Source organism: Tyto alba, unplaced genomic scaffold (genome assembly GCF_018691265.1).
Source record: "Tyto alba isolate M040663 unplaced genomic scaffold, T.alba_DEE_v4.0 Super-Scaffold_10, whole genome shotgun sequence".
Lineage (NCBI taxonomy): Eukaryota > Metazoa > Chordata > Aves > Strigiformes > Tytonidae > Tyto > Tyto alba.
This window is the reverse complement of record NW_024881262.1, coordinates 19,281,966-19,305,257: the sequence shown is the minus strand read 5'-3', so window position 1 is coordinate 19,305,257 and position 23,292 is coordinate 19,281,966. Positions and strand designations below refer to the sequence as shown.

General features: G+C 39.1%; 1 protein-coding gene and 1 long non-coding RNA gene across 5 annotated transcripts in view; one reads left to right on the top strand and one right to left on the bottom strand.

Moving 5' to 3' along the window:
- Positions 1-12,497: 12,497 nt before the first annotated feature.
- On the bottom strand, positions 12,498-15,941 carry LOC122153889. The gene is made up of 3 exons (XR_006165737.1): positions 15,844-15,941; positions 14,502-14,555; positions 12,498-12,878 (listed from the first exon to the last, which is right to left on the bottom strand). It is a non-coding gene; the product is annotated as an uncharacterized LOC122153889 (long non-coding RNA).
- Positions 15,942-16,062: 121 nt separating this feature from the next.
- RHBDD1 (rhomboid domain containing 1) overlaps positions 16,063-23,292 on the top strand; it is a 49,923-nt gene continuing 42,693 nt past the window's right edge. The window contains exon 1 of one of the 4 annotated variants that reach the window (XM_042800091.1): positions 16,063-16,210. The gene's annotated coding sequence lies outside the window, so the exon portion shown is untranslated. Of the gene's footprint in view, positions 16,211-16,472; positions 16,546-16,843; positions 16,863-23,292 lie in introns of those variants that run through there. The other 3 variants (XM_042800078.1, XM_033005522.2, XM_033005521.2) reach the window with 3 other exon arrangements.

The window sequence follows — 23,292 nt, the reverse complement described above, 5'->3', positions numbered from 1 at the left end:
CATTTTTTAATGTAAAAAAAAATATTTTTGTATATTAGTTCAAACTCTGTTTCATTAGTAAACTGAGGAGATCCAAGTTAATTCCAGGGCCAAGGTAAACTGTTGCTGTTTACAGTGAAAATATTCCAGCAGAAAGGGAAGTGTAATATATGTAGAAAGAAAAGGAAATACTAATTTATGCACATATGTTTATCTGGAAAAGCTGTATTAGTTGAATTAAGGAAAAATCTCATTGAGTAGAATGAGACAGAGACCATGAACTGTGAGGCAAGCATTACAAATCAAACATTCCCCTAAGAGTTTCACTTTTAAAATTCTGATAGCTCTGGTAGAAGATGTATACCGTGTCACATCCAATTTACAGAGCCTCTGAAGTTACACAGTTAGGATAAAGGGGCTCTGCTCTTTCTGTATGGGAGTTCTCAGACTCTTCCATCCTCTCCTGTTTCTTAGCCAGGATCTGTATTCACCCCAAGACCTGCATCTTAACAAACCCTTCAGCTATAATTATAAATGAGTAAATTCTGACTAGCCACTATTATTGTCAACAGCAATCACTTTTCTCAAAAATTAAGCCAAGTTATCTAAACTAAATGGCACCTGGTCTCCTTAGTGTATATGCTAAAATTAGAAAAAGTACTTGCTGCCCTAATACTGTACTCAGCATGATGTAGGTAATAGGAGCAGGGCAGGATTTCCACCTCTTTCACAGACTGCTCCTATAAACTTAAATAAAAAGTTGAATTGACAAATCCATTTTCTTAAAGTAATATTTTTGTTAACTTTGGACACTGAAAGCCAGATTTTAAAAGAAATCAAGGTGCCAAATTCTCATTAATTTCAAAGAGAGTAGAGAAAGTTTGTTGCAAGTAAGATTGCCCATGAAAATGCTAGTAATTTGTAATGTTAATACTAATAATTAAAATTAGTAAATTTCTTCTTTTGCTACGCATTCACATACAACCACAGACACAAGTATTAAATAGTATTGATACATACAGTAAGTTAAATACATTAATAGAACATACTATTTGAGTTATTGCAATCAGGTGATTTTTCTAGTGCTGAAGATTATTTTGCATCTATTTGGCTTGCACAGTGCTGCAGCAGCTTCAACCATTTAACAGTCTCTGCTGACAAACAGAAGGCCTCCATGCCTATCATTTTCTCCTAGCTTTTCTAACCACTTCAGTACATTAATTCTTGAGGATGTTTTACTTTCTTTACATAAATATATTCTCCCCTCCTATTACATTATTACATGCATTAGATTATTTTTTTACAAAGCATTACTGGGGATTATTAGTAGCCAAGAGATTCAGAAAATCCTGTACTTGCCATACAGTCCAGAAAAACAGAGAGCACCCTGTTTCCATGCTTTCCTTGTACAGATTTACACACTGATGTTTATATTGAAAGTACAGCAAGTAGCTGTTTTTCACCCTAAACATGAGACCAGCTATGGAGAGGAGGGTCTCAACATGGGTAACATCTGCATTTTTTTTCTCTCACATAGACAGGAAGAAAACATTGATCAATTGATGGATTTAGGCAGGCTAAAAGGTGCCAACAGAGCCCAAACATAAAATCTGGGAAAATCAGGATGATTATGAAAAGGGGGTGGGGGGAAGCACATGTTAAAAGAGGTTGCTTATATCTGTTTGATTTTCAGGGCTTCCCTTCATGTAACCACTGTGATAAGGAGATGTGGTGCTCAGCTCACTGCACAGACTGGAAGGACCATGCTCTTGACTTTGCATCCTGTATTTGATAAAGCCAGAGATAAAGGTCTAAAACTCAAGGGCTGAGTTGCAGAACACAAAGCTGAGGTTTCCTCATTCTATATAGTTTTTTACATATGAGGCTACTCCCTGCATGAATCCTATCTTTGTTCTCTTTGTCTTTGAGGGCTCTTAGTTCACGGACCAGATTTCAAGTAACTATAGAGCAGGTTCACTTATTTTCTCACCCAACATCTCCCACATGTTTGCACCATTTAGATTTATCTAGCAATTTGGATCAGTTTGTATTTATTGTCTCATGTTACAAGTACAAAACTAGTGTAAATACTGTGGAGTAAAAGATTTTCCTTTATTCATTATATTTTCCACCCTATCCTTTGCTTGTTTTTACCATCAGCATTCACAGAGGCTGCCTCCAGACAGCCTTTCTGTGTCCATTTGCAGTTCCTGTTTGCCTTCTCAGAGAGAAATCTTTAAGGATCACACAATTTTCCAATATGAGTACTTTTACCAAAAACAAAACCTGAACAAGGTACTAAGGATATTCCAATTTCTGCAGATGACTACAATTGCCTTATTTCTTTCCTCTTTCATAGGATTAAACTACAAACATGAATATAGTTACTAAAAATAGCACAAGAAACAGACAAATCAGTAAAAATAGCACTCAGAAACAAATGAATTTTGAATTTCACATGGGGACAGGATGCCGCCTGGGTTTTTTAAGCCTTTAAAAATTATCTAGCAGTGATGACAGATCTAAGACTGACATCTCAGTACAATGAAACCTTCAATTCATCCATGCTATTAGCAAGGCTCCAGTTACTGTATGATTCTATAGCTATGCAGTTTGTTACTGAATTAATTCCTTCCTATAGAATAGTGATTAATAATCTCAGCTTCTGTTGTTTAAAACAAATGTTTCTGGCCACACAATGACAAAGATCAACCTAAATACATGAACAGAGTATAAATAACGTCTGCCTGAGTCTGCAGAACAACCTGAAAAAATTTAATGGAGAGGTCTGCTTCCCCCTAATCATTTGAAAGGGTTGTCACGTCTGTAACTGAAAGGTAAGTTAAAATGTTGCCCTCAGTAATTATTCCTATATGGAGAATTTCAGCAGAAGCATCTAGCTTTTGTTCTTAACCTTCAGTCCAAAGCTGTCCATGTGGTGGGAGAAGTAACAAAAAAAAAAGAACATCTCTGAGGAATTAATTCCTATTATGAAACACTTTCATATGTAACTAACTTCAAATGTCTTTTTTTAACTTTAATTAAGCTACTGTAGAATACCCAGTTTCTTCTGTCACATCAATATGCTGTAGCAAACTTGGTATAAAACATAGGTCCAGCTTCCTAAACAGCATCAGTGTCCTAAGTACATGTGCACTAAGGTCCTGCACATATGTGTTACAGCAGAGTACAGCATCACCAGTCAACCACAGTCCTGTTCTGGTTTTGGTAGGAATTACCCTCACAACCTTTCTTTGATTGACAGAGAGAACTCTAAACACCAAAGGATGATAAGATATTAGTTATGCTCTCCCTTGTAGCTGAATTTGGTGACTGATACTGGCATCAGTCACTCCAGAGTGAGAATAAACCCATCAGTTACTTTACAGGTGTGTTCTCTTTACGAGGATTACAGCTGATGAATTGGATTGCAATGTCTACCTCTGCCACCCAGCTGGAGATTTGCACAGTGCTTCTTGCCCCAACAGAGCAGCAATACAACATGGATGCCTACCCCATGGTTTCTGAGTCCTGTATTTTTATATTTAAGACTTTTGAACATCAGACCTCAAAGAGAAAGCATGCCTATATGAAACAGGTATATATTCTCAAGTCTTAAGACTTGCAAGTGAAATATATCTGTTCAGAGGTGCAAAGCCTTCACCAAAAAGTAGAGTAAAGCCTTGTCAGGGGAACTAGTGAACTGCAGTTGGCTCCGTGGAAGCAGTCTTATACAGCCAAGACTTTTTAAATCTGTGATGACAGTCCTCCTCGATAGCTGCATTTCTCAGAAACGAAGTGACCAACTTCCTGGATGAAACTCTTGTGAGCAGAAGACAAACCCGCCAAAACCTGTTGTCTTGAAACTCCTCATCCAGATGAAATTAGAAGAACCACAAATTCAGGTTTAAGTGTTAAAATAATTTAACTGTGCTTTCCCACAGCAACAGTTAATAGGAACAAAGGATAGAACACAAAAGCAAGAGTGAAAAAAGAGCTAAAAAATACAGGAAATAGACTCTAAAATCAGACATGTGGAAAGCCTGGCCCATACATATGCCTCCCCTTGCCTTGTGAACAGGAGAGATCAGACCACTGAGTTCTGCAGTTCCAGAATCTGAGATCTGAAATACTATGCTAATAACTGCAATTATAGCATTTTATGTGGGTTTCCAGGTCATTATGGACACCATCAAGGTCTTTCACCATAGGAGCAAACAATTCTCACTGAAGTCACCGCACTGGGAAGAGGGTCAGGTATTACTCAATCTAAGAAATAAGCCGTCTCTTTTGCATACCTGCCTTATTTGGTATGTGAGTTGGACTATGCCCAGTGAAGACTGCAAAGGGCATAAGCCCATTGGCAAGCTCCTGGCTAAATCCTTTCCCACAGTTGCATGAAAGGTAAGTAATTTCAGTGGAATCAGCAATGAGTTTGATTCTACGCTGGTGCAATATTCAGTCAATGTTGTCTTTAGTGCACAGTGTGAGAGACAGATCTGTTGCCATTAACTTTAGTATTACCGATTACTATGCGGTTTGCTGAGTAAGCGCTATGTAAGTGAGGAAGTCAGAAGCATATCCTCTGAATAAAGATAACACTGCATCATTATATTATTATTTTAAGCTTAAACTGGTAGAAATGGCACCACATGAAGCCTTCTTTCACCTCAGGTCCAATGCAAAAATTCTCTGCAGAACGATCTTGCAAGCAAAGAATGCAGAATCATCTGTAAGCAACAAGGAACAGTTAGGGTTTGCATATATAATCTTAACATTGTCATCTCCAGACCTTTATGATAAAGTATTTTTTTTTTCCTAAGAGGTTTTAATCCTTCAAAAGTTTCTGACCATGCTTAATTTCAGTTCACTGAGTAGTACCTATGCTTTTGCTGCGACTACTGTCTCTAAGAATGTTTTCTCTGCAAAGCCAAAGATTTTGCACCAGTATACGAGCAGATGATTTTCATCATAACATAGTGCTGAATTAAATAGCTCCAAGTAATCTTGCAAGAAAAAAGAAAAACATGTTGCAGATTACTATTCCCAGGTTTAATTTGTATACACAAAACTAATGATCCAGTGTGACCTAACTGGGGAGCACCACTTTCTGTTCATTGAAAATGCAAATGGTTAAGGACCTTGAAAAGTAGTGTTTGCAGAGGTCACCTCACTGATCTGTTATCAAAGCTTGCATAATGAAGTGGATGACACAGCCATTAACTTGCATATGGGTTTATATATGTCAAAGCAGACCAGCTTAATCTAAAGGTGAATTCAATAATGTTATGCTGAATTGCAGTCCAAAAAAAAAAGCCTGCAAAAGCCTATGATTAAGGGTCAGCACATCTGGCTTCTGATTTGATGTCAGCTGCTAACCTTTCCTTGACCTTATCCCCTGCAGACATCTTAAGTGACTATTACTAAGGATATTTTACAATGTCATCTTGCTGACTCTCACTGTGCGGTGAGAAATACCATGTAGCTTCACCTTTGCTAAGTTAATTTCAAAACCTCTTCAGTGCACCTGGAAAAACTAACACTTTATTCTGATTTCCTAAACCTGCTGTAAATTGTCATCTCACATTGGGAGGATGTGAATGGAAATTATAGGAAAGCTTATTTTTCCTTTCAAAATAACCATTCCATCCATTAGCCAGTGTGATCTCTGGAATTTGCATGCTTTTCATAACAGCATTGGTGACAACAATTTATTCATCCTTAGTGTAGCTGTGTGAAACAAACAGCAGAAATTTTTACTTATGCTATATGGGAAATCATTCACACTGCATGAGATTTCCTACTTTATTGACTTTTATTGTTCTTCCATTTATTCATTTTCCTGTATTTGGCAGGTTAGTTTCCCATTTCTGTTGTTGATAGGCTAAGGCTTGTTTATGCTTTTGAGTAGGGCAGTCCAAATCTGCCAAAAAATAAGGGCAAAGTCTGTTGAGAGGCTCTATCCTTCTGCATAAAAAAAGAAAAATCTCTTTCAACTTGGCTTTCTATTTGCATCAGAAAACAATCTGTTAATTAGAAACAGTTCATAATCTTAAATGTTTCTCTAAGCTCCATACCAACTGATTCTTGTTACAAAACAAACAAAAATTACAATTTACAAAAGTGAAAGGTAGATAATTACGCTAGTACAGCCAGTTATTATATCATTTCCAAGTATACAAAAAGAAGAAAATTAATGGTTTGTGAGCATCCATATGCAATAGCACACTTTTCTTGGTAAGAATAAATGAACAAGCTTTTCAGCACAATTAATGCCCCAAGGCACCACAAGGATTTACTTCATAGTAGAAAAATATACATGGAGAATTTGATACCTAGATGTTTTAGGAATACTGATCAATTAGAATACAACTTGGAGTTGTCTGCAACAGAACATACTCAGGTGTTTTGAGAATGATGTGCTATAGGCTGTTGTACACACACTATTTCAAATCACACTATTTCAAATACTATGGTAGCATTTGTACATATTTTAAAAATCTATTTAGATCTGTAAAAGCCTCAGAAAAGTAGCTATCCAATATTTGAGTTATTATATGCATTAAGATTCATAAAGATATTTCTTTTAGAATTTTACTGATTATCAGCAATTCCCACTTATTTCACCCCTCCTGTCACATTTAGGGAAAATGGGGCTTAATTATGGAAGCTAGCAGCTGTTGTAGCTCCATAATACATATAAATAATACACCAAAAGACTGTGGGGCCTTTAGGGGTTACAGTTTTAATGAAGCAGTATCACAGTTCTAGCCTGTTCCACCCTTTCCACTGTACATATCAGCAGTAAATCTAATCAACTATATGCTGCATCACTGAATAACAGACAGAACCTATGGGGCTGTAACTGAAACCAGTGTGAATTTAGAGCTATACCATATGTAGCAGGAGCTGCATGTCTTGAGCTGCAGGTCCCTGAGCAGGGACTGGGTTTGTTGTCTGCATCATGGCCATTTCAAAGTATCAAGCAAATAATAAACATAAAAAAATAACGTACAATAACTTAGTTATCAGTGTGACTAAACACTGCTTTCATAAAGATATGGGTTCCATGCCTGCAAAGCCTTATAGTCACTTTTCCTCTTTACTACTCTCAGCCAAAATGCAAACCTTCATTATCACTTAAAGCCCACCTGATTCTCAAAACAGGGTTTACAACACCTGTGCTACCATTCCACAATAGAGCAAATTTAGTCCCACTTCATAGTTGTTTCTGCTAGATTATAATTGCCACCCAGCCTATCTGCCTCTCATTAGCAAAACCTAACCTGGGAATAAGCAAAAGGACTTTTCATATACGGTAGAGAGAAGGTGAAGGCATTTGCTGGATGTCATGCTGTCACTGACTCTTATGTTCATCTCGGTAATGCAAGCCTTCTATAACCATCAATAACTGTTTATGCACAAAATACATGTTTCCCTTGCTTCCCGTGCAAGCTCTGGTTGGCACATAAAGCAGTCTCATTCTGTTTGTGTGAAAGTTTCATATTTTTCCCCATTATGAGTCCCCACAGCCCAGATTGATAGTAGACCCAGCTGTCCTTTATAATTACATTTTAATGACTTAGGATGGTTGTTTGCATTTTGGCAACCTGTTTAATAGTGATGACATTTAAATTGTCACAACTAGGCTTCAAAGTTATCAATTTATTAGATGATCAGGAAACTTCACACCTATGGTGGTGTGGTTTTTTTGGCTGCAAACTCAGTAATCCATCAGCACACTGATTTATATAATGAAGGTTATTTCATAGGGATATGCTTTAGTTAATTCATCCCTGAAAGGGATTAATTTGCACAAATCAAAAAGGTTCTGTTTACTTATTTATTATTACTTTAGATTGACAGATGCTCTAAAAACACACATATTGTGTTTTGTTTTCTGTTGCTTTCTTCATTTCAGTATATTGACTTTTTTGTGCACACATCCATTTATTTCTTCTCCTTCTGCAAATGAACCTGGGATTTGCAGAATCACATATGATCCCTTCAGAGAAACACTTCTCTGATACACCAACAGAAGTACTCAAATACTGCATAGATTATATACTTGGTAGATTTTTTTGCCAAGTATTTCAACATCACTCCCCCAACGGTCCACCAAAAGAGGTGTTCAACTTCTTATATAAATGTAGAAGTCTTGAATATAGAAAAAAATAATTAACCCTGATTGATTGTTCTGAATATCAGGTTCAATCATAATACCGTCAGCTCCCTGGCTTGCTCCCTACACACTGCTTGTTCACCCCTCTCCCTCCCTGCTTCCCATTTCCAACCCAATGGTTTCTAGTCTCTCCAAAGTCTCCTACGCACCTCTGTTTGACCTGTTGTCTGAAAAAGAACCACCACATGGTACAGGCAGGTCAAGCTGTGTGAACTTACGCACAAATCCACCCAGGCACAACCCCCACAGCTGCTGAGAGGGCATAGCTAAAAATGGTCAGTGCTAGACAGGCCTGTTCAACAAACTTGGTATCTTTTGCCATGTCTCCAGTATCTGAGCTCAGGTCTGGGATTTGCACACACAGCCCTGGCCATTCCCATCACATGGCACAAAGCAGCTCCCCTTGCCAAAGAGACTGATCATGAGTGGCAGCTGTCAGAGGCAATGCAGCTGCAGCCCATGAGCATCCCACACTTCTGGCACATGAGACTGGAACCGGTCAATTGGTTTAGAAGTTGCTAGGGGAGGCCAGCATGCAGGTAAAATTGTCACACATTAGTTTTTCAGGAAATCAACTTACACATGCTCATATATGTGGTTGGTGATCAATATCAACATGGATATGCCAGTCATCACCGAGGAAAGCAGCTCTGGCAGGGGCAGGAGGGGGACTACTGCTCCCTGCAAGTCCTTGGTATCACAAATGCCACTGCTGAAAGGTGCCATGCAGATGCAAGCTAATATCTTGTGAGCTCCCACCAACCTCAGGGACTTGGCCCAGTACAGGGTCTGCCATATAATCTTTCCTTGGGGAGAACTGGCTTTAATACACAAACAGGAGAAAAAAGAAATCTAATGTATTGCTCTTTACATTTCTGACTTTTCCTCCTTATCAGTGGTGTTACCTTCAAGTAAGCAATCATTATGTAAACAGATCTCAAAGAAAAGTCATTTCAAGTACAGATTTCTTCCACTAAATTCCCTGGAGTGCCCACTCTGTAGCCCTTGGGCAAAATCCAGCACGAATTTATCTCAAGAATAGGCCAACGCTCATTAATCAAGCAAAGGCCTGGCTGAAATCTTCACAAGCGGCTGCGCAGAATACTGAGTCACCTTGCTGTAACTGATCTAGGTACTCTGCGATGCCAAAAGCCAAAAAGCTGCCAGAGACCATTATTTTATAGATGGAAAGCCAAGTAAAGAGAACAAGGAAAGTAATTTAAAAATGTATTTCTCAAGCTCATTGGACGCAGATCAAAATTAGAACACAGAATGAATAATTGAAATAAATGTGACAAGTAGCAGAAATACATATTATTCAGCTGCTGAAAGAAAAATCTGCAAATAGAGTCTCACAAGGCTTTAGGAGAGGAGGAAGAGGTCCCCAGGGCAATCTCCATGGGAATTCTTTGACTCTGGGAAGTGGGAGGATTCATCTCACTAATGGCTGAAAAACTTGCCCTTCTACCTAGAAAGCTGGAAGATCCCCAGAAACCTGAACAAGTCCTAGAAAGTTTGCATAAACACCAGTGCAGATGGCCAAGCACTATCTGTATGCCCTTGTCGGTGCTCATTCCATGCCAATCGCAAGCCCTCTGCCCCATTCCAGCAGTGGCCTTTGAAGTGGGAGATTCCCACTGTGGAGATGGCTTGTGGGACAAGACAGCCCGGGGCCGTATTACTTGTTCTAGCTGGGAGCTGTACTGCATCCTCTCAGCACATGGAGAGGATGATGTGAATCTTGCCTGCTCCAGCCCCACCCAGCCCCTGGAGACAGCCCCAATCTGATCCCAAGCACCCAGCCTTGTGATTTTGTTTAAAGCAGATTAGAAAGCTCTATCAGCAGAGGATTGACAGGCAGTCATCTTCAGCAGAGCGAAAAATAAACTAGAGCAGTAGACAGTGACTTGTTGCAGCCATTCGCACGGTGACTGCACCATGGCAGACCCTTTCTCGGCCTCAGCAACACGTCACGAGAGGCAGCCACAGAAGTACAATATGGAGGAATCGCCTGCTGCTACCCGAGATCTGGAGGAGGGCTTCCACCTTTATTTGTTGGTGCCACCAACAAGCAGGACTATGTCTGTTTACACACTTCTGCCTCTGTCCTGAGGAGACCATTATGGCTACAATAGTACTACCACAAGAACAGAGATGAAACTTGCTTGTTTGAAACCAAGCTAAAGGCTGATCCTTAATTCCTGTACATACACCAGAAAAAGCATCATCCCCAGCAGACTCGCCAGTTATTTCCACTCAGATGCTGTGTGTAACTTCCAGTGTGCTCTAAAGATAATCAAGAAAAACGGGCCTCAATTTTTATTTAACTTTGAAGTCCACTGCTTCTATTTCAGATCCGAATAAAGCATTGTGCACCTGAAAGCTTGTCTACTTTTCCCATCTACTCTAGCTGATCAAATATAATATATTTGCCAGAAAATTCTGGTTTGCTAGGTTAGAGTAAAATTTCTCCTGAGCTGAACCTGAGTAACTCCAAGCTACAAGGTACAAGCTGCCAGGTTTGGTGATATTCAGTAGTTTAACTTAGTTCAATTATAATTCATACATTATTTTCTATGCTAAAAATGGTTAAATGCTTCAAAAAGCCAGCTTGATCTTCACTAAATTTATTGTTCTCTTTTCTACAGCAGCTTTGTAATTTCTACTGAATGTTTTAAAAACAGAACCAATAAAGAAACAAATTAAAGTAACACTTTGACAGAGCTTACCAACTTTGAATTGCCACTTTCAGGTTCATTGACTTGAATAGCATATTTGCTTCTTCCCTACTCTGGGACAACTTGTGAGAAGGGGGAGCCCTGAGGTACCTGAGCAAGGGTCAGGGAAAGTCCAGGGGTGGCAGCCAGGTTTAACCAAGAGTCCAAATCACAGAGCGGCCCACAGCAATCAGGCAGGTCAGAGGCAAGCCTGAGACGTCAGGATCAGACACGGTACCAGGATGGCCAAACTCAGCTGCCAGCTCAGCAGGGCCCACAGCCAGAGCAAGGCTGTGGTAGAGCGAGAGACCAACGCTACTACAGCCCTACTCAAGAAGAGATCACACCCCTGGGGCTGACCTTAAACAGGGCTCCTGGGCCCATGGGTAGCAGGTGTGGGTAGGGGGACCCAGGTGAGGCTGGTCAGAGGAAGTAAGGGCTATCAATGCACTCTGAGCCGTGACATCCATTTGTGAGGCTTAGTTTTGTTAAATAAAACTTAATATGGTAAAGACAGCTTTGGAAAGCCCATTAAGTTAAAAACAAAATGCAAATAATCAACACCCATTTCAATATTATTAATATTATGACACACTATGCCTCCTCATACTTCTGTGATTCAAACGTCCAAGGGAAAAACAACTTCTTTCAATAGTACAAAGACAAAAATAAAAAGATTAAATCGTGAAGTAAAATTTTAGGATCAGTGTTCCACTGGTATCATCCCCTCTTTGAAATGCTTCCCTGCCTCTGCCTCTCAACCTCTCTGCAGGGGACGTGAGACAGGTTGGTGAGCATATACATTGTAGGACTAAGGTTAGCATAAAAAGACAAAAAACATGCAGAACCTGAATTCTACTCATATATCCATGACAAAATACAGAGCAAGAAAAGACTGCCAAAAAGGGGCCTTAATGCAATTTCTGGAGAAATTCCTTTACTATCTTTGACAAATCCTTCTTTACAAGGAGTGCCAGATAAAGCCCTCCAGTGTTGCCTCTGGATTAGCCCAACTTTGAGAGCTGGGAACATGGGAGTGCTACAAATCGACATTTCACCTCCGCGGGGGAGGACATGGCTTCCACTGTCCCGGCACCCTGCAGGCCAATGGAGCACACAAAGAGGTCACCAGATTACTGATACATCCTTGTTATAAAGCAGTTAAAATGTCATAAAAAATTGGATCAAAACCCATGCTTCCATGAAGAAAAGCATTACATGAATGCTTTATAAAAATGGGAAATAATCACAAAATTTTCACAGCTACAGTATTAACAAAAATTCCGTGCCAGCAGCAGAATATACTACAACTTCATGATTTATATAAACTGTGAATGATGAGATGTAAATTATGTTCCTACTGAAAAAAGAACTATATTCAACAGAATATTTTCTGCCTGTAGTATTATTATGGTTAACAACTTGCAGACAGTTTTAGTAATGATTATTTAACATTCCTGTGGTCAAGCAAAATGAAGATAAGTGTTTGTATATACATGTTTTAAAATCAATTTTAGATGACAGCAGGTTACTCTCTTGTTATTCCATAACCAATAACTTTCTACATTATAGTTTGTTTTCACCAGTGATCTCAAATTATAATCTTTCTTATTGCGCTTTAGTTGCGTAGGGGGATTGCCTGGTACCTTCTTCTTGGCACATTTCACACATTCATTTCCTTAATACTGTCTTTTGCTCTACGCTCTTCTCTTCTGGTCATATACAACAGCTTAGGCTTTTGAGGATGAAAATGCTTTGGTTTAATTGAAGTCTCTCAAAGCAATGTGGAAGTATCTGGATAAGCAGGAGGTGACTAGATGATCAAAGGCCCCTTTGGCTGTAAGTGTTATGAAACTTTTTGATGTTAGTCCGTTTCTTCCGGCCCACATTCAGACCAATGCACGCTTTTATTTTCCACCAGATGTTTCTTCTGTTCTTTCCGACAGACTATATGAACAGATCAAGAACCTCCAGGATATACTCCTTTTTATCTCTATAAGCTGGAGAGAAAGCATCTGCATTTTTCACTCTATTTGTCCACACTGTATTATAAAGTTACAGTGTTGGTGATGATGGCAGCTGAACTGGAGAAAGTACACCACCAGCTAAGGAAAAGTTAGTATGGGTGGGCTATATAGCAAAGCCAAATTTAATGTCAGATCAAAGACTCCAAAAGAGTAAACCCTGAATTCATACAAAACATTTGCTATCAGATCGTATTTCCGAGTATGTATCTCTCAGAAGGGTTTGACTCCACAGTTTCCAAGGCATTATGTTGCTTTCAGAATCAGAATGGTAGCACTGGTACAATAGCTGCATATAAACTGATAACATGCTGAAATCAATACTTTAATCATCCGTATTTTGTTAAATTTCTGACAGACTCATAATATTCTATGTATCAAATTCCGGGTTACTGCTTCTCTCTTCTTCTACTATTTGTAAACATTGTCACCTACTGACAGTCTAGGAAAGTCACAGTTCCTTCACTGTAACTATGCTTTGACATTCTTCTTACATTTGTAGGCTAGTCCTAACTAGTTCCTTCGAGATTAACATGAACAGTGTTTCAAATATGCTGCTATCAGATTCCCAGCATTAATTAAAAAAATATCCTTCAGATATGGATTTAATTTGCATCCATGCATTCCATAGCAGGCTGTTCCTTCCCAATTATTTCATGATGAAAAACCCCAATATAAATCTCAGAAAATGGGTATTCCAAGACCTGTTTTACTGCTCCTAAAACCTGTTTAAACCTTGTGCTATTAAGCAAAGGAAAGATCTCAATGTCACTTTTTCATTATGGGTCAACATATGACTAAGCTGTATGTTTACACTGATAATAGCTGTATTATAAATATTTACATGGCTTATAGAGTTAGCAGTAAGGCGTAAGCAGTGCTAGCTGTATGCGTCACTCCTCTGCTAAGTGTACATGGGTTATGAAAATGATGTTTTTGTTTATTTCTTCCGTATTTTCTTTCCAAGTATTAAATTATCTTTCTAATCAGACCAGCCATAACTAGGAAACAGAACCTATACTGTTAATAGTGACTTAAATGGAAAGGGATATTGTCTTACATGAACTCAACTAACCTTTTATGTGCCAGTGCTCCAGCCGAACCGAATCACTATTCTTATTCAAGAACACCTTTCGTGTTCAGGAGAGCTCAATAATTGTACATATGGGACATGTATGAGCAAGGCTAAAGAAATAAACTTAATCAACTTCTGATTTTTCCATTAAAAAAAAGTTGGAGTTTGTGGACATTATTTCTCATTTTATTCAATTTGATTCAATTTTATTGATAAAAAAAAAATGACCATTCAGATAAAAAAGGTAAAAGAAATCCATTAAGTTAATGGTGGCATGAGATTAAAGAAAGAGAGCAGCAGGTGGTTGGTTTTTTTTTTTTCTTCTAACCAGATAGTTATGTAAGTATAAAAGAATGCAAAAGATCTGTGGGTTTTTTAGCAAAATTCGTGTAGAACAAGAGAAAAAAACTCAACAGGTATCAAGTCCCACACTTGAGTAAAAAGTACAGGAACAGTGTTTTTTTTTTAATCTATCTACATATGTGGACTATTAATTGCAGCATCTGAACACACCATTCACTTACTTAGCTTCCCATTGTTCCGGTGACTTTTATTATCCCAGCTGTATCAATAAGGACCTGAAAAGATAGAATATAATAAATTATTGCTCAGGTTGACCCAGAAAGTTAACTAGGAATGAAATCCAGATCTTCTAGATCCCAGAACAGAACCACAACCTCAGGACTTGTACATCCAATAATTAAATCTGGACCTGTACTCAGGCAATAAATACTGCATCTTTAAGAATTATGGACTGGAATTATGATTGCATGAAAATGGCGTACGCTGTTGCAGAAAATGGTGCCAATTATAGAAAACCTGGTGCATGATAGAAAATCTATCAGTCTAGGCATTTATAACTCCCACATCCTGTGATTTCTATGAATTATTATGATTAGCATTAATTGAGGTAACAGATCTAAATGTGCCAAAACTAAGGAGCTTAAGATAACGTGTTTAAATGGTGGCACACACTGAATCTGCCCTCCTCTTTTGGCTTCGGCTTGTTCTTGGAACAGAAGACTATGCTGAAGTTGCTTGTCTTGGCAAAGTCTGCTCCTTTAACTTGATCTCCACCCTATTTCTAGGAATTCAGCCCCTTTCATGCCTGCCAGTCTGCTGAGCTGTGTGCTGTTTTTGGAAGGACAGAATACAATTTTCTTATAAATTCTATGACATACTTGTAGGAATTGCCAAAATGTTCTATGAAACCTAAGTGCCACATAAATGACGGCAAAATAAGGCCATTTACATGTAGCTTTGGCTATAGATTTTATGTGATTCATTCCTAGTCACATATTTGCACCATTAGCTTGCCAACATTTATATGATAACCTATTATTTTAGACATTTATAATTTGCTCAATGTATTCCCTACTGAAGATTAATAACAAAGCTCAGAGTCTAGGTATCTGTACCAAATTTGGGGAATAACACTTAACACCAGTGACTAGTACTCTACCCAAGTGAAACTAAGGTGTTCATTTAATTGCCTTTAACTCTTGGAAAAAAAAAAAAAATAGAGCGATTGAGCTATTAAACCTACAGAACTAGTTACTGTTTTGCATGTGCAGTAAGACATTTTCAAAGGGAACCTAATTATGCATTCTAATGATAAGTAGTACCAGCCACTGGTATTTTCGCAGACGTTATTAGAATAAACACAGTTCCAAGTGGAAAGCTAAGCACCTTTTATCACCTAGATCAGGTCTTTCACCAGAACGTACTCGCTGAGGGGTTTTGCCGAGGAGCCGGCGTACTCCTCAACCGTTCTTTAACACTCCCGTATCTTCGCTAATTTGTGTTCGCCTCAACACCGCCCCCGCCCGCCTGCAGCGCGGATAAGGCGAACAGCTGGCTAAACACTTCATCCCCTCCTCCTCAGCTGTTGCCTCAGCTCCTGGGCGGAGCCCTTCCGAGTGGCGCGACGACAAAACAGGGAGCCGCTGCGCGCCGCGCCACTGGGAGCGGTTTCGGCCGCTCCGCCTCAGCTGGAACGCCCGCGCATACACCCAGCACATCCCGCCCCCCTACTCCCGCCTCTTTGACGGTGGCCGCCCGGCGCATGCGCAGCCCGCGGCGCGCGCGCCGGGGGCGGGCTGAGCAACGGCCACCATCGCCGCTGAGTGGCGGGCGGGTCACGCGGTGCGGGCGCGAGGGCCGGGACTGCCGTTGCTGTTGCTGTTGTGGTTGGCGCCGCCGTGCGCTCGGTGGCGCGCGGGCGCGCGAGAACGTGAGTGTCGATGCGGGGAGGGGGCGCGCGCGCCTCCGCCGCCCGGTGACCGGCCCCTGCCCCTCCCGCTCCCCCCCCCCCCCCCCCCCCCCCCCCCCGGGTGCCCTCGGGCCGCCCCGGCCGGGCCCGTGGCGGGGCTGGCGGCGCTGGGGCTGAGGCCGGCCCGGCCGTGTGAGGGAGCCGCCCCGGCCGTGAGTGGCACAGCCCGGGCCTTGGCGCCGCGTGTGGTCGCTGTGCCGGAGGCTGCCCGGTGCACCGAAACAAAAGCGGTGCGGAGGCGCCTGCGCTGGGGAAGGCTTCCCGTGAAGCCGTTAGCTCTCCCGAGCCGGGTCTTAGTAAGTTGTCTTCTGCCAAGCTTCGCTCGTCCCCTGCCGCTGGAACCGCAGTGGCGGAGCGAAGTTTATAGAAATGAAGCGAGTTTCAGACATTGCTACGATACTTAATATTTCACATGTGTAGCATCTCGGAGCGTTTCCCCCTTCTCTGCGTTTCTGTAGAACTTTGCTCTCCGAGTGCTGTTGAGGCGGCTGAAGGAAGCGGTGCCGGCGGGCTCGGAGTCTCGCGTGGGAGCCGGAGGGGCTGTGGCGGCGCTGCTGCCCGAGCTCCGAACCCCAGATACGCCCGTCTTATCGCTACACCGCAGCGAGTTCACGTGTGGTGACACCTTAACATTTGAGCTCTTGACAAGAGCTAATATAACTGTAATACTAGGAAATGTATATTTCTGAATTGTTTGTGTATTTAACCAATAGTATTTAAAATGGATTTTGTTAGAAAATAAGCTTTCCATTCTTTCTCCTGCAAACTGCAAATTTTCCCTCGAAGCAACACAAACTAAGGAATGCTAAACTTGTAAGAGTGCTTGTGCTTCATACTTCTGAAGAGGAGTCAGGGAAGCATTGGTTGTTTCGTTTTAATTACAAAAATTCTTGAGATAAATAAAGGAGGATGCTCTTTTGGTGTAATTACCCAGTTTTAGGATTATACAAATGGAAGTATTGAAATCAAGTAAAAAAAACACAAACCACCTGACCCTGATGAAAGTAGTTTAACATCTGTGATGTCGAAACTGTCACTGTGGCCTAATCTGAAGACTACTGTTCCAATGTATTTTCACTTTTTTAAACTGTGGTATGCCCTCACCTTTACCAGTACAGTGATACAACTATATTTTTGATTATTTTACTTCTCTAACCTGAATTATGTGTAGATTCATCCTAACATTTTGAGAGGTAGTTACTAATTGCCATCTGTTATGAGATGGGGATAGTAATATTTATCAAACCTTTCCATGTCCCTTTCCTTCCACAAAACTGGAAAGGGACTTAATATGTCCATTATCTCCCCTCACAGTACTACGATAAAATAACTCCAACTAACTGACCACAGAGGTTCAGCAACAACTGACGCTTAGTGACATTTTCCTCCTTGTATAAATTGGGGGCAGTTGGCCAGGAGGGGCATATTGCTGCTCAGGCATCAGTCAACATGAGTACTAAGCAACTGCACTGTGCATTGCTTTTATTGGGTTTTATTTCTCGTTATATTTCTTTTAATTACAATATAATAATTATAATTTAGTTACTAAACAGTTCTTAACTCACAAGTTTTACTTTTTTTTTTTTTTTTTTTTTTTCCATTCTTCTCCCTATCCCACTGACAGTGGGGAGGACTGAGCAGGCAGCTGCATGGTGCTTAGTTGCTGGCTGGGGTTAAGCCATGACAATAAGTGTAAATGATAAAAAAACTATAAAGGTTCATGCTTTCTCAGTCAGTTTTGCGCTAGAATGACTGACCGATTTGGCAATTGCAGCAGAATTCCTTTTGTATAAAACTTACATAAGCAGAACGTATTCCTTCTGACAGCGTATTTATAATCAGCTTCTTGACTGGAATAAGCTATAACTGTGAAAAGGCTTTTTATTAGTTCGTTCCATTTTTGGAGCTGATTTGTACTGCACTATGAAAAGACTGGTGTGATCTTTGTCTCCAGAGGAGGAAATAGGGAGTATCACTAGTGTACGTATTACAAGTAAATCTTCTTCAGCATAGATTAGGCCTCAGTTTTGAGGCATATGAACAAACTCCTTCCACAGTGGCTGCCTACCAAAGGTAATGGAGAAACTGAAAGATCAGGAAGGAACGTGTTTAGTGGTAGATTAGTTGCACAACAAATATATTTTTCAATGCTTTCACGGATCACAGTGTAAAGAAGTTTTCAGTAATTGTTCTGATTTTTCACAAACTGAAGAGGTTTTGAAGACTTTGTTATATCAAATAATGTTTCTCATATTGCTACTACAGAATTTTCTTTGGCCTTTTTTTTAAATTTCTATTATTTATTTTTCTTCTTGCAACTTGGAGTCACTGTTTTTCTTCGGATTCTGGCTGCTGTATAATACCCAACATGTACGTTGCCTGCAATGCATCGTATCACCTTGAGGGTCAAGCTGGTGTCTGAAATGCATACTGTAATTTCCAGAATAAGTCTTCCAGTCCTTTCTTAGTCAGTTGGCTTTGAGGGAAGTTCTGACCGAGCAAATGTGCAGCTGGTTTGAGCGGCACATGGTGGTGGAGTAGCTGCTTTGAAGCAAAGGACCGTTTGGACAATCAGACTGAGCTCTGCTAGAATTAAAAACTTCCAAGTTTGTATCTGCCTGAGAGTGGCTTAAGGAGGCTTGTTGGTTCTACGTGCTGTGTCCTTGTGTGGCATAAGGAAACGTTGCTTGCTATGATTTCATTGTCATTGTAGCCAACTGAATAATTTGAAGACTTTGAATTAGAAGTGGATGCTATGTAGGAAATGAAGGCAGGTAGATAAAATGCAGTTATCTTAAGCAGATTTTAGAGATAATGTTAGTAGTCTCAAATGATGACAAAATATAACTGGTCTTCACCATGATAATCTTTAAAGAAAAGTCCAGTGGATGCTCGTTCTGATGTTTAGATTGGTATACTGATTGTAATTAAATTTATGATAACTATATAAAATTGTTTTCTCTTTTGTGAATGAAAACATGAGTCCAAAATTGGCAGGGCTTCCAGTGACATTGAAAGTTAATAATTATAATGAAACAATTTTAGTAACTCCATATTTTAACTGAAGGATGAACAGGTTGCGGTCTTTTTCTTTTTAGATGTATTTTTCTTTTTAGATGAAATAGCAATAGTCAAACTAATGATGCAGTTAAAAGCCTAACTGCTTAGTGTCTCAGATGTTCATAGTTAAGATGTGAGGCAGAGTACAAGATTTGACCTAGTCCCTTCCATTTTTTACTTTGAAAGCTGTCTCATTTATTTTGGGATAAGGCTTCCAAAAGTAATCTTGGCACGTGTTGTTTAACATGTTTATATTTTATTGTGAATAGTAATCATCACACCCTTCAGAACACAATTTTCAGTTTTAAGTTGAAGTTGTTAGCTTAAAAGCTTATTTTGTTAAGGGCTTATTTTCAGTAGTACTTAAGAGGATTAAAGAACTATAAAACATTTTCAATTTTCATGCTAAAGGCATAAGAGGTAGATGAACTTCCTTGTTCTCACAGAAAACTTTGAAGGACATTTAAAATAAAATGTGGCATATTAAAAAAAAAAGACTTCATGATGTAGCTGTTCATGCAGTCAAATATGTTGGCATTTAACTTTGTATTGTTTCCTTTCAGCAAGGTAGTTACTGACTTAAATTATTTTAAAACCTTTGTATTACAGAAGTATGACTTCTAATACCACATTCTGAAATGCTGTGTTTTTTCAGTTTAAGGTTGAGTATTTCTTTGTGAATGAAAGCGCGTTATGCCCCTAATAAGGCAGATTTGATTAATCCAGAAGTCATTCTTTATAAAGTAATTACTTTTACAATTAAGTCAGAACCTTGTCTTTTGTTATGAACTCAGTAATTGACTGTACATTTCAAAACTTATTGTAACTGACAGCTTGTGGTTGACCTTCTCCTTGCATACATATTAAAAGTAAACAGGATGATTCATTATGTTTTAAAATTTTGGAGGTTTTTCCTGCAGTTTTTTTTTTGTTGTTATTCCTTCCTTCCCCTCACTTCCAAAGTTTGAGGGCAATAGTAAGAGGGTTTACAGTTTGCTTCTGCATCTTTTGTTAGGGCTTCTTTTGCTTTAAGAACTCTGTTTCAGTCTTTACTTGGATAAGTCTTTGTACCCTGTGGCTATCTTCCTAAGCAAGTAGTGTGGGCCTGTTGAGGCTTATCTGTACTGTGAAATGTTTTGTGCTCAGGATTTGATACTCACCGTTCAAGTGTTTCATGTGTGTTTTACATTGGTCTAGCTCTAATCTGGACATGTAGGCTGAATGCCCAATTTTTTTTATGGAGTGCACTGGGTTCCTGCCTGAAATACATCTCCTGGTTTAGTTTAATCTGAAAATAGACTAGTTCCTGCACACTCAGGCCACTCAATGATGTGAACCCTAGTGAAGTCAGTGAGGGCAATGGAGGAATGAATGTCAAAATCATACTACTGAACTGAAAGAGTAACACTTCGGGTTTTTAATATCAGTGAAGAGTTATACAATGCTAAAGTGTCTCCATTACAAATCCTTTTTGCAAAGCAGCAAGAATAACAAAGCAGTTTGAGAGAGAAGATTGGTGACAGATCTAAAGACCAGAATGTGCCATGCAGATAATAGCAAAATCTGTAGGTCATGGCTGCATTCACCCTCGGTGGGAATGAGATGTTACATGTCTCCATCTATTCATAAAAATCTGGGTTTACGTCACAGTGCAATTTTATTTATTAAGGAGAGAGGCAATGGGCTGGGTTTTGCTCCACATAAATTAAAATTTCAGCATAGTTCTGTTCATTTTTTGGGGACCAAGGGTACAGGGAGATTCTTTTCCTCTAACATCAAATTACGGCTATAGGAAAAGACAGTATAACAATTTTAACTGGTATTTACTAAAATATTTACTTTATTACATGATTTTTCAGTAATATGAAGTCATAATATTTTATGGTTGCCAAGTGGGCAAGAGGGGTTGTCACAGTAAAAATAAAAGAATAAAAGTTTAAATGCTTTGCACTTGGTTAGTACAAAACAAACAAACAAATTCCAAGAATGTTTAGTTCAGACATTTATCTTGAGTAGGTGACAAAAATGCAGACACGTGGCAGCCTAGATGCAAGACAAATGTCTATTTCAAGTCTGTTCTGGAAATTTATACATTTTGAAGTGGGTGGCATGTTTTCAAAAAAGAAAAAGGAATAAGTGCTTCATTGTTTCAAGCCTCATTAGACTTTTAATAAACAGAGTAGAGGCTGAGGAAGAATGTTCGAACAGTTGAAAGCTCTATATATTTTAAGTGAGTTGTGTTCCATAAGGCTCTCAAGTAACTCCTATTTTCTTTCTTATATCTTTTTCCTTTCTAATCAAACACATAATGTGTCTTGGCTGACATTTTTGATTCTTCCCAATAATGGGAATAATTTTATAATACATAGCACTACTGTAATCATGGTGTAAACCATTTCCAGTCATGTTATGTGATTATCGTAAAGATATGTGTTTTATAAGGGTCCCTTTTCCTAGGTGCATGTATGTTAAAAGTGTTTTGATACTCTTTAGTTTCCAATTTAAAGGGGGGTGTGTGTGTGTAAACTTTAAATAAGACTGTAGTGTTTGGCACTTTGAACAACGTGGTATGGCAAGATTTTGGCGTTTCCACATAACTTGGGTTTAAATAATGTTGATTTTTAAATTCTAACAGTTTTTATGTCAACTGTTCTGTGCTGGAAAAAATGTAGCTGTGTCAGTGGTATGAGAAGTCAGAGGTTTGGGCAGATGCATGTTTGGAGATGTTGGTAGACCTGGTATCAGACCATGTAGTGTGAGAAAAGAGAATGACATTGACTAAACTTTTGATTAGCTAAGTACTTTTTTTTTTTGTAACGTTGATGTTAAAAAGTCAAAGGCTGATAATGTTAATTATCATCTACAACAATCAGTTTATACTTTAAGAGGTCTTGGCTCATTTGAACTTTGTAGGGACTACAGCTGTGGTTTCTGTAGTTCAATTGTGAGGATTAAAAATTGTTTTTTAAGGGCATGTCTAGTTAGTTATATGTTCAAGAGGCCTGGTATAAAGCATGTTTCTGCTGTTTTGGTCAAGATTTAGATGTTCAGTAGCATCTCTGAGATTAGACCATGGGAAAATGCAGTGAATTTCCTTTTAATGTAGCAAATACTCTACTTGAATTCTGTTCTGCAGTTGCTTTAAGGATGCTACCAGGGTTATTTTTCCTTCTATTAAAGTGATATAATAAGCATAAAAGTAATTTAAAGAGAAATCCAGAGACTAGAATAACTTAAACTTAACTATAAGAAGTGTCATTAAGTAATTATGTGTGTGAACTAGCATGAAAGTATATGCTCCTCTCTCTTATATCTAAGTAGAGGAGGTAGGCTGGCACTTAGATGATGTTCTTTGATGTTCAACCCTGTGCAGGTTTCATAGTTTCTTTTGCTGTTATAGGATAGCGTCATTCAGAGGTGATTTCCTTCTTTTCTGTGTGTTCACTTACTTTGTGTAGTGCAATCATTATTAATGATAGTCTGAACACCTAAAGAAAAATGTTTAGTAGTTTGCAGTCATACCATTGGTCTATAGAAATGTGAAACTTAGTAAGTCCTAACAGACGTAATGTGGAATGTTAAACTTTGTATCTTGAGCTGTTATCCCTTTCCCTTTATAAAGGTGTATTTTTTTTCTGTTGTCCTCCAGAAAAATTAGATCTTTGTTTGTTTATTTAATAAAAATGTTTACAGAAGAAGCATTTGATGTGATGAATTGGAAAGGTATTTAAATAAAAAATTAGTATATTAGCAACTTATTCTGACTATAATATGTAAAAGGTGATGCACGGGATGTTGAGATCAGAATTTTGGACGTATCTAGATATTTCAGGAAGTTTAATTTGAAATCTGATGGCAAACTTTTGAAGAGTAGGTGTACTTTTGCTGGCTCTGCATAGTTGATATTTGTGTGAAATAATGTGTTACATATCTTCAATAGTTCAGTGAAGAACTGGCATCCTAGAGGTGGAGAAGAGTGGCCA